The following is a 12,277-nucleotide window of genomic DNA, read 5'->3' as shown; positions in this document are numbered from 1 at the left end:
TTTCGCAAGACCCTAAGGAAAGGAAGTCTCTGTTGGGCCTTCCTAACCACCTGGGCTGTATTGACCTTCCAAGTAAGGTCTTCACTAAGATGGACTCCCAGGAATTTAAAGGAAGGGACTCTCTCCACACAGCCCACCCCCCAATATACAACGGGGCTAGCTCCCCTCTCTTCCTCCGAAAGTCCAACACCATCTCCTTTGTCTTGCCAATGTTTAGGTGCGGATTGTTCTCTGAGCACCATGTGGATACCTTTTGAACCTCTCCCCTGTACGCAGATTCGTCTCCGCCTGTAATTAAACCCATTATGGTGGTGTCATCAGCAAACTTAATAATTGCAGTAGATGCGTCAGATGAAATGCAATCATATGTATACAACGAATACAGGTATGGACTTAGCATGCATCCCTGTGGAGTACCAGTGCTGAGTTTCAGGGAGGTAGATGTAACAGGCCCAATCCTCACTATTTGTGTCCGATCTCTCAGAAAGTCTTTAATCCAATCACAGATGTTAGAGGAAAGGTCCAGGTCTCTTAACTTTCTGATGAGAAAGTCCGGAAGGATGGTATTGAAAGCTGACCTATAATCAATAAACAGCATTCTGACATAGTTCCCTGGACTCTTTAGATGACTCACTGCAAGGTGAAATGCTGTAGCAATGGCATCATCTGTTGACCTGTTTCTCCTATAGGTGAACTGGTGTTTATCAAAGTCCGGTGGAAAACATGTTCTGAGGTGTTGAAGGATCAATCTATCAAAGCATTTCATCACTACAGATGTTAATGCAATGGGTCTATAGTCATTCAGGCAGTTAATTGCTGTTTTCTTTGGGACTGGGATAATGGTGGCTGCTTTCAAACATGATGGAACACAAGCGGTTTGCAGAGAGATGTTAAAAATCCTCATCAAGACCCCTGCTAATTGATCGGCACAATTTTTTACCACTGTTCCCAGCACACCATCTGGGCCAGCAGCTTTGCTGGGATTCACCGCCCGCAATGCAGCTTTCACTTGATGGTCATATAAAACAAGTGGCTGTGAGTTTATAGGCTGGCAGACAGGAACTGAGATATCTGCTCTTTTTGCCTCATAGTGGGCGAAATAGATGTTCAGCACTTCTGGCGCAACAGAACACCGTGACAGAAACCAGAGCGCACAGAAATGCCATTTACCTTCCTGCCGCAGCGGTACCTATTTATCTACTCACTCTGGTGTGCTTTCGAACTGCTAGATTGGCAGGAGCTAGGAGGGAGCAATGGGAGCTCACCCTGTTACGGGGATTCGAACTGCCGACCTTCTGATTGGCAAACCCAAGAGGCTCAGTGGTTTAGACCACAGCGCCACCCGCGTCCTGTTGATGACTTCCATTCTCAGGCTTTGTTCCCCTAATGATCCACACTCAGCAATGGATCACCAGGTTGGCCTGGCTTGTATTTTTAACATAAGCAGTTTGGCTCAGTTTAACTCCACAAACTTTGATTAATTCTAACTTTTATTGGACCCAGGAATTTAGGGTGTCTCGCACCCCACAAACTCATAATGTTTTATTGTGACATCCAAACGCAGCTACTTTGTTCCTGGAGATGGCTAAGGCAGTGATCCTTGCCCCCAGAGCAGGGTATTACAAGTGAATCAGCCTGTTCCCATGCTCATCTTGGATGGTGACCAAGATGCTTTCTCTTATGTGAGATCAGACTGCACAAGGGGCGTGACTGGGGGGGGGGCTCAATCAATGGTGCAAGAGTGTGAACAACACTTGACTCATTAAGAAAACAACGCAGAAGAGAAGGAAGATGCTCTGAGCTGGCAGGTGTGTAAATAAAAGGAGACAGGAGATGTTGAGACACAGCCAAATTGCATCAATGCCAAATCAGTCTAGACCCAAGTGTATTGGACTGAAACAAGTGCAGCTGACGCTGGCAAAAGTCTCCTAAGCAGGAGAGCTCTGGGGTCACTAAAGAGCAGTTCAACAAAGCCAGGCTGCCCAGGGAGCAACTTGAGTGGTAAGACATTTCTGGAGTATAGAACCATTTCTGGCAGCAGGATGTTGAGAGGCAGGAGGCTGCATATCTGAATGATTCCCCCCCCCCCCCGAAAAGAAAAAACTAGTCTGAAAACTTTCCTTGGGAAGCTTCTATATCTTATACATGACATGCCATTTTTCTAAGTGTAGGGAATATATACAGTGGTACTTGGGTTACAGACGCTCCAGGTTACAGACTCCGCTAACCCAGAAATAGTACCTTAGGTTAAAAACTTTGCTTCAGGATGAGAACAGAAATCGCATGTTGGCGGCGCATATGCTTCAGGTTACATACGCTTCAGGTTACAGACTCTGTTAACCCAGAAATAGTGCTTCAGGTTAAGAACTTTGCTTCAGGATGAGAACAGAAATCGTGCTCCGGCGGCACGGCAGCAGCAGGAGGCCCCATTAGCTAAAGTGGTGCTTCAGGTTAAGAACAGTTTCAGGTTAAGAACGGACCTCTGGAACAAATTAAGTACTTAACCCGAGGTACCACTGTATAGATAGCCTTAAAGCAAACTAAATCCATCACTAAAGCACTATTCTTGCATCAAGAACATGTTGCAGAATAAGGCTGTAATAAAACATTGTTCTGGAGCGACCCCAATATTCAGTTTAGTCCCTTTTGAGCTGGTGCAGTTTTTCCAAGCTGCAGGAGAGGGAGGTTATAGGAACACAATTATTATTTCACAGCGGGCAAAATCATTGTCCATGCAAATTTGTCTTAACTCAGTTTCTTTTAGGTTGTAGGCGCTTCCCAGCCTTGCAAAGGATGTTTACTAGTGCTTCTGCATTAAATGACGCAAACAAACAAGTGTGGCGATCAGCGGGGAAGGGTAAGGCAGAGTGAATGATTCAGACTGGACAAGAAAACAAAAGTAGAAAACCTGGAGCCTGAGGAGGTTCCTCAGCCAAGAGCTGCTGTAAATTGGAACGTCTCTTCACTTGGCTCCTGGCGCCTGACCGCCATCATCTTTCTTTAATTATTGTGTTAGTGTGTCTTTTTATTTAGGGCAGAAACAGTTTTCCAGAAATTCCCTCCCAGGTTCATTTTGCTTTTTCAAATGAAGCAATTGTGTTTTTTAATCGTTAAAAAGCACACAACCCTGAAAACCTCACATTGTCTCCACTTTGTACTTTCCCAAACTTGGGTGGCCTATAGAGGTTTGCTTTCTTTCATATTTTTTTTAAGAGAGGCCCGTTTCTAAAGTGTTAGCAGTAATGATTCCATCCTAACCACGTCTTCCAGAGAGAACTGATCTACTTTTCATTGCACTGTTTGTTCAACCTTGACTACTGCATACCCCTCAAGCGTCCTGATTTGAGCGGGACATCCCAGAATTACAGAACACATCCCAGTTTCTGACCAGATCCTGGAATGTCCCATTTTTTTATCTGGCACTCTAGCGCAAGTCAGCTGCCTCTCAGCAGAGCGCTGGACCAAAAGACACTCATTTTTAGCGTCTCATCAGCTAGAGAGTTCAGGACCAAAAAAATTAGTGTCCTAATTTTGATCAGTGGGATGTTGGAGGGTATGCTACTGAATTCAGGTTGCAGAGGGGTCCTGGTAACCCAACAGTGTTCTATAAAATTCTATAAAGCAGGGTTATAAACACAGGCTTGCAGCACAATATGTTTTTATAGCAGGCCTGCCTGATGTCAGGCAGTGAAAGGGACACGGGTAGCACCGTGGTCTAAACCACTGAGCATCTTGGGATTGCTGATCAGAAGGTCGGTGGTTCGAATCCACGTGATGGGGTGAGCTCCCACCCCAATGACCTGCGCCTCCATGGACAGCTGTGAGTCCAAAATGACTCCCGGGCTGTAGAATTAGTTCCTTTCATGTCAGCTGCATCTTACTCATTTGTAAGTTGCTTTAGGACTCTTTTTGCAAGGAGACAGATGAAGAGACATAATAAACAGCAATAATCATAATGTTCTTAAGCACTCTGTTCCCATGTTTACCTAGAGCTCCAATATACCAGTACAGTCATCTACCTTCATAAAAGACTCTTTATTAGGAAGACCCAGTGCTTGGCTCAAAAACTCTTGACCTGACCTTGCCACAAAGTAATCATGAGTAGGACAACTGTATGAAAAATAACAAGAACACAGGAGGCTGCTTTATACTGAGTCAGAACACTGGTCCATCTTGCTCGGTGGCTCTCTGGCTTTGTGGACAAGGGGCTCTCTCTACCTGGAGATGCCAGAGACGTAACTTGGGACATTCTGCATGCAAAGCATAAGCTCTGCCACTGAGCTTATACCAGCAGACCCTCCCAAGTGTCCCTATTTTGCAGGGACAGTCCTGGATTTACAGAAGCCACCCCAGATTCTGATTTGATCCTGGAATGCCTGTCTTTCCCTCAGGACATCCCTATTTTCATTGGTGAAATGTTGAAGGGTATGGAGTTATGAGACCCCTGAGCCAAGGAGATAAGTAACTACACATCCATTAGAAGACATCTGAAGGCAGCCCCGTAGAGGGAAGTTTTCCAATGTTTAATGTTTTGCTATGTTGCGGGTGGCGCTGTGGGTAAAACCACAGAGCCTAGGACTTGCCGATCAGAAGGTTGGCGGTTTGAATCCCCGCGACGGGGTGAGCTCCTGTTGCTTGGTCCCAGCTCCTGCCCACCTAGCAGTTCGAAAGCACATCAAAGTGCAAGTAGATAAATAGGTACCGCTCCGGTGGGAAGGTAAACGGCGTTTCCGTGTGCTGCTCTGGTTCGCCAGAAGCGGCTTAGTCATGCTGGCTACATGACCCAGAAGCTGCACGCCGGCTCTCTCGGCCAATAAAGCGAGATGAGCGCCGCAACCCCAGAGTCGGCCACAACTGGACCTAATGGTCAGGGGTCCTTTATGTTTTTATATATGTTGGAAGCTGCCGAGGGCGGCTGGTGCAACCCAATCGGAAGGTGGGGTATATTTATGAATGAATCGGACATCCCTATTTTCATCAGAGAAGTGTTGGAGGGCATGTACCAGAGAAAGCACTTCTGAGGCCTGCCAAATAGCTGAAAGGAAGTTGCTTCACTGGGAAAGATAAAGGATGTCTGTTTCCAGTTCCACCCATCCTTTCTGCTTTCATGACCTCCTTTTTCTTTGCTCTGAATGTTGATGCTGATGGTGAGATTGAATAATCAGGATGCGATTGGTGTGGCTGCAGCTACGAAAATATTAACCCCTATGAGCTGCAACCAGGTGGTGTTCCTGCCTTCCCAGTTCATATTTGAACAGAACAAATAAGCATAGATAACGCTGACCTACTGTACGTGGCCCTACCCAGAGCCCTATTGGGAAAGCTCTTGGAGGGAAGGGGAGAAAATATCAGCGAAGCCTAATTTCTGCAAAATAAAGGATGAGTAATTTCCTCGCGTTGTGACGTCAAGAGGGCTCTTCTTCCGAGAGCACTGTTTGTTTAGGTGACTGGACTTTCAATGCACATTCATGCGTCAACAATCCTCTTCCTTTGTGAGCTGTGGTTTTGTGCCCAGCAATAAATCCAGTTTCCAGGAGAAATGGGGAAAGCCAACGCCCTCGTCGTTACGCAAGAGATCCCCCCTGTGTTTCCTGTCCATTTTAATGCCTCCCTAATGCTCCTTTGACGGAATAATAGCTGAAGGCATCAACATCCTCAGTGGAGAAAAGCCGGCCGAGAACCGTGCCACTGAAAAATCCATAAACAAACCTTTTGGGATTTCAGGGTTAGTAACTTCTTCATAAGTGGGATGAATTGTGAAGCAGCGGCAAAATTAAATTGATTCAGACTGGGAGGAGGCAGCATCCAGTGGATGCAATTCCCCCACCGGCCCAGAAAATGCTTCCATTCCCATCAGTCCTACTGCAGTGAAAGCAAATCTGAGCTGCAGTCCTAAACATAGAGGGCAGGGGTTATGGGAGACACATCTGTGCCATCTGCCAGTGGTGTGTGTGTGTGTGTGTGTGTGTGTGTGTGTGTGTGTGTGTACCAAGACTTTCAGTTTTTAAAGTGAAACCATCTCAGCACAAAATAAATGTTGGGGTGTTCAGCATAATGCAAGGCTAGAGACCACCATGGCACAATCCCATGGCACAAGTCTTCTCTTTGATTTGAACTATTTTGTAGTGATGCATTCCAACATATACTATTTAAGCAGAACTCAGTATGAGTCAGTAAATGGCTTTGACTACTCACGTAATTAGTCCCATAACATACTGTTACAAAAAGGTTGTGAAGATGGAAAAGAAACAAGTTTTCCTTTTCATCTCTAGCCTTTTAAAAACTTTGTTCACATCTCTTTCTTTTTAAGAAACAACCTTGTTAAGTACCATATCCTCAACTGCACAAAAACTATTTCACGACACACCTCTTTCTTTACGCTGCAAAGCATATGCCTGGTTGCATGTTGCAAAGACCTCTCCCCTAAGCAGCTAACAACCTTCTCATTCAGACACAATGCAAAAATATGATATAGCATTACACAAACAAGCCTCATGCCATGAGCTCCCCATCCCCTCTGTTCCCAGGCTACACTTCTCGCTAGCCCTGCTTCATGTCCCCATAAACAGCTTTTGCCCAGCTCAAATGTGACCTTTGACTGAGCTAATGCCTCTTGCTTGCTGGATGGAGAACAGGGAAATGTGTTTGGCTGGTGGCTGTCCATAGAAACCTCTGACTTTTGCTATGCTGTACAAAGATAGGGGGGCTGCACGGCATAGCTCATAGCTTCTCTGAGTTATGCAAGCCCCTTCGCCACAGCAAGGCAGTGATCCAGAGCAGAGACATCACCTTGCCAACAAAGGTCCGTATAGTTAAAGCTATGGTTTTCCCAGTAGTGATGTATGGAAGTGAGAGCTGGACCATAAAGAAGGCTGATCGCCGAAGAATTGATGCTTTTGAATTATGGTGCTGGAGGAGACTCTTGAGAGTCCCATGGATCAAACCTCTCCATTCCGAAGGAAATCAGCCCTGAGTGCTCACCAGAAGGACAGATCGTGAAGCTGAGGCTCCAATACTTTGGCCACCTCATGAGAAGAGAAGACTCCCTGGCAAAGACCCTGATATTGGGAAAGATGGAGGGCACAAGGAGAAGGGGACGACAGAGGACGAGATGGTTGGACAGTGTTCTCGAAGCTACCAGCATGAGTTTGACCAAATTGCAGGAGGCAGTGGAAGACAGGAGGGCCTGGCGTGCTCTGGTCCATGGGGTCACGAAGAGTTGGACACGACTAAACGACAACAACAACAACAACAGATTAGAGTCACACCTCTTACACCAGCCACTTTTTCCTCTGGCTGGCATACAGCACTTAGAAGACTGCCCATAAGGAATGCCACCCTCAGGCTGAAAAGGGTTTCACATATCTTCTTTAGATGCTGCTGCAAACTTGGCCCAGATGTGGAGGGAATGAGCAACAGTGACAGTGAGGGAAAGGGGCCCATTGAAGATATATTGCCCAAACCTGGAGCCAGCATTGGAAATAACCCTTGTCTCTGGTTGCCTTGGAGATCTGTTTCCAGTTAGTTTAGCCCAGGGATGGGGAACCCGTTGCTTTCCAGATGTTGTTGGTCTCCAACTCCCATCATCCCCATCCACTGGCCAACAACCTTTGGAGAGCCGTAGAGAGCTTTGACGAATACTGACCTAGACTGGAATTTGCAATGGGTTATGCTGGGGGGAGCCCAGAAAGAAACGCCATGGTACACCTGCATCAGCACAACTGGATGCCTTCATCTGCCCCACCTGCAACAAAACATGTCTCTTCCATATCATTCTCTACAGCCACAGCAAGCACTGTAACTCTCCAATAGTTTGAACCAATAGTTTGGCTGGTGGCTGTCCATAGAAACCTCTGACTTTTGCTATACTGTACAAAGATAAGGGGGGAGCTGGATCACTGCCTTGCTGTGGCGAAGGGGCTTGCATAACTCAGAGAAGTTTGAAGGCACACTCTTCCATTGTCTCCCAAGACAGATTGCTGCCAACCAACTCATTTTTTGTAAACACACCCACCCACACAAACTGTTATATAGTTTGATGATGGCCCTTGGCTAAGCAATCTGGATTTTACACTTCAGCCAGAGGCACTAATTGTACGAGTCTGGATAAGGTAAGGTTACCAGATTTTTTTTTCAAAGAATCCGGGGACACTTTAAAAAAAAAAAAAGTGAGGAAAAAAAAGTTATTAATTTTCTTTTTTTGAAAAAATTAAGAAGTAATATCTTCTCCTCTGTGGACTCCTGTGTTGTGCAGCCTTTCTCTGGGCCCCGGCCTGATCTCTTGGAGTGCTATCCGCCGTGGAGTCAGCTCGGCTCGGACTTGGGCTCGGCCACGTGTCCTTGCCCTCCTGGTGCTCTCCTACTCTCTTCCTCAGCAGCAGCAGCAGCGCCGCAAGGTTGGGGCTCCCCTCTTTTTTCTTCTTCCTCTTTCTCCTCCTTCTCCTCTCCTCTTCCCTGCATCAGCCCCGGGGTTTTTACTGGCCCTGGAGCGCCGCTGGGGAGTTGGCTGGGTGGCCGGGTGGAATATTTGGGTCAGATTTGTTCCTCGAGTTGACGCGCTGGGCGTCCCTGGTTTCCCCTCAGCAGCGGTAGAGGCAGTCTCAGCAGCCAGCCTCGTAGCGCAGTTGGCTTTGGCTGGCTTCAGGAGCTGCTCGCTGGCGCCCACTATTTTGCCTCGCCGGAAGTCCCCATATGATGTGTCTTGTGCCATTGAACCAATCACACAACATTCATTCCCTACTAATAAATCTACAACACTTAAAATATAAATCCAGAGACATTAAATGAAATCCAGGGACGGATTTTGTCTGGGGAAAGATTTGTAAATCCGGGGACTGTCCCCGGGAAACGGGGACGTCTGGTAACTATAGGATAAGGCAGCTTCCTATGTTTGTGAACATTCATTGCTACTGAGGACATCTGCTGTATTCCAGTGGCATCAGCTCTCTTATTGGGCAGAAGGCAGGGAGGCCAACAGTAGGTGGCAGTAGAGCCAATGACAGGCAGAGCCAATTAGTTCCAGTTTTGTCTCCATCGTCCTTCCTGCCGAGCTCTACGAGGAGGCAACTCTAAGGAGGTGGAAGGAGACAGGCAATACCAACTCCTGAAACTCTGAATAAGCAAACAGGCAGGTGGGGGCTGGCTGAGGGCAGGCTTGATGTTGGTGGAAAAGCCCTCCCATTTGTGCAAATAGAACAGGCTCCACTACCATAGTCTGAAATGGTCCAGTCCATTCTACCATAGGGGGATTATTTTATCTTAACCCCCCCCCCCCCAGTTTGGCTGCATATGTAGACCAGGCCATATGTACGCACAATTACAAAGCATTACAGCTGGGTGGGAGTGGGTGAGTAGGGGGGGAGATTAAAAATAAATACACCATACGAGGACACATGAGTGAAAGAGGAAACAGATGCAAAGCAGCTTAATGGCAGTTCTGCTTCGTTGCGCCAGATGTCTCTTATCAGAGAACAGCTTCTGTGGCTTGAAATAAACATTCCCCCCCACCCCACCCCGAAAAATACACCAGATAGGGCTAGTGATTTGTAACTATCTTACCCTTGAGAACATATGGCTGATAGCTTTGGCAGGCTAAAACTATCATGATAATTGCCACACTTGGTGGACAGTTAACAAAGAGACCTAGATGTATCAACCATGAGTTAATAATAATAATACCCATCTGACTGGGTTGCTCCAGACATTCTGGGTGGCTAATGCAGGGATCGAAGATCCAACTGTGAGTTGCTGATCAAACCACGTAGCTTATTTACTGGGGTTCAGGGAACTAGGTGGATAACTAGGCTTTATCTTGGTGGATAAAATCCAGGTGATGATGCTTTCGTCTGCCATTGACCTCGGTGCAGAAATAAGGAGACCATAACGTTCACATGTTGCACAAGTGGGAGAAAACAGCGGGGGTGCAGTTAAATATAATTTTAGGCTGTGGACGAAAGTCACTTCCAGGCAACTTGTTTATTAAGCCTTCATCCTGTTCTGTTTGCACAATGTTTGCGGGAGAGGTTAGCAGCTACTTATTGAGGATTAATTCAGATTTGTTGGCAGCAGAGATTGGGAACTTTTTTCAGCACAAGGAAGTCCACCCAAGATTTAAACCAGCAGGGAAGGGCAAAGTCAGATTATGAATGGGAAAACAGGAGTCTGCTTTTGAGTGAATGCAAGGAAGGAACTCTAGAATAAAACTCCAGATCTGTTGAGCTTAGTCTGAATCTTCATTCGTATTTCTAAAAGTCAGAACAAAACTGAAGGGAAAACAAACAGAAGAACAGAAAAGAGGTGTAGGTCAGTGGAAAGCACTGGTTCTTGATGCAGAAGGGCCCAAGGCATCTCCAGGTAGGGAAATACTGTGTCTGAAATCCTAGTAATCTTCTGCCAGTCACCATGGGCAGTGCTGAGCTACCTGTAGATGGTCCTATGGTCTGACTTGGTGTAAGGCAGCTCCCCATGATCCTAATGCAGTTGTGAGACTGCATCAACTCCTAAACTGTCTTCCAGCACCGCAGGCAAATGAATCTAACTCTAGGCTGGAGGTTCCTGAGAAGAGAGCAGAAATCCTCTACGCCGCTCAAGTGCAAAGCCTGATTCCCTTGGTAACAGTTCAGCAGTTTCCAAAGGAACCGGCCAGACCGTGATTAATCTTGGGAGACGTTCTGTTTGCATAAGCTTACTTTCACTTTTCTCTTCCTGTTAGAAGAGTAGAAATATGTGAGTGGAAGCTGGAGCTATTATCTCCAGTGACCTTCAGAAAATTTCCTGGAGGTGAAACACAGATTATCAAATGAAGCATTCAGCATTTCCTATCAAGGGGAGATCAGACTTGGGAGTGGGGTGTGTGAGAGATATTATGGTCTGGAGGGCTTCAAATCCTCCCCCTTACATAGCTTTACATGTAGAAATGAACAATATTCAGTGGCGTAAGGAGCATAAAAAAGTATTGTAGAAACTCTAGATGGGAACCTTATTTCAGCCCAAAATCTGCATTCCCTGCAGGGCAACCTTCCAGGAGCCAAATGCTGTTGGGTGAAACCAGAGACAAGCATGGGTGGAACAACGAATGTAATTTTTACCTTTCGAAATTAGGCTATTTTCTGCACCCACTCCACTTTATCCTCAAGGTGAACAAAAAGCATTGTCTAAGTTCAATGGCCAGGCCAAAATACCCAAGGAGGGTTTGATTTCTTTTACAAAATTTATGTACCGCTTGGTGGTAGTAAAACCTCTGAGCAGTTTGCAAGAAATATTGAAAATCACCAATAAATAAACTGTTTTAAACATTTTAAATTAAGCATAATTACAATGAACAATAAAGGCCATTCAAACACATCGACTTATATGTAACTGAATAGGTTTTCCTAACTTAAAATGTTTCAAGCAGGTGCAAAAAAAAGTACCCTGAAGGCTCTTGATATCAATGGGCAGGGAGTTCCAAAGTGTAGGCACCACTGCACTAAAAGATCAATTCCTTACAACTGTGGAACGGGTATAATGCGGCACCTGGAACAGGGCAGTTATTTAGGGTTGCCGTATTTCAAAAAGTGAAAATCAGATTTTGGCAAAGTTGCTGAGGTTTGTAATCCCAAATAAATTGGACGCTTGTGAGCTATTTTAGAGGGAAATTGGCAAAATGACACAGCCAACATCTGTTGCAATCCCTGATTGTTGTTGTTGTTTAGTCGTGTCCGACTCTTTGTGACCCCATGGACCAGAGCACGCCAGGCACTCCTGTCTTCCACTGCCTCCCGCAGTTTGGTCAAACTCATGCTGGTAGCTTCGAGAACACTGTCCAGCCATCTTGTCCTCTGTCGTCCCCTTCTCCTTGTGCCCTCCATCTTTCCCAACATCAGGGTCTTTTCCAGGGAGTCTTCTCTTCTCATGAGGTGGCCAAAGTATTGGAGCCTCAGCTTCAGGATCTGTCCTTCCAGTGAGCACTCAGGGCTGATTTCCTTAAGAATGGATACGTTTGATCTTCTTGCAGTCCATGGGACTCTCAAGAGTCTCCTCCAGCACCATAATTCAAAAGCATCAGTTAGAGTAGTGTTGATAACACCAAGGTTGCAAGTTCGAACCCTGTATGGGACAGCCGCATATTCCTGCATTGCAGGGGGTTGGGCTCAGCCCAGTATACCTGAAAAAGCATCTCCACCCCCAGACACTGAGGTCCAGCTCCAAGGGCCTTCTGGCAGTTCCTTCCCTGCGAGAAGTGAGGTTACAGGGAACCAGGCAGAGGGCCTTCTTGGTAGTAGCACTCGCCCTGTGG

Source organism: Podarcis muralis, chromosome 14, assembly GCF_964188315.1.
Source record: "Podarcis muralis chromosome 14, rPodMur119.hap1.1, whole genome shotgun sequence".
Classification (NCBI taxonomy): domain Eukaryota; kingdom Metazoa; phylum Chordata; class Lepidosauria; order Squamata; family Lacertidae; genus Podarcis; species Podarcis muralis.
The sequence above is the reverse complement of the archived record's forward strand: the minus strand, read 5'-3'. Positions refer to the sequence as shown.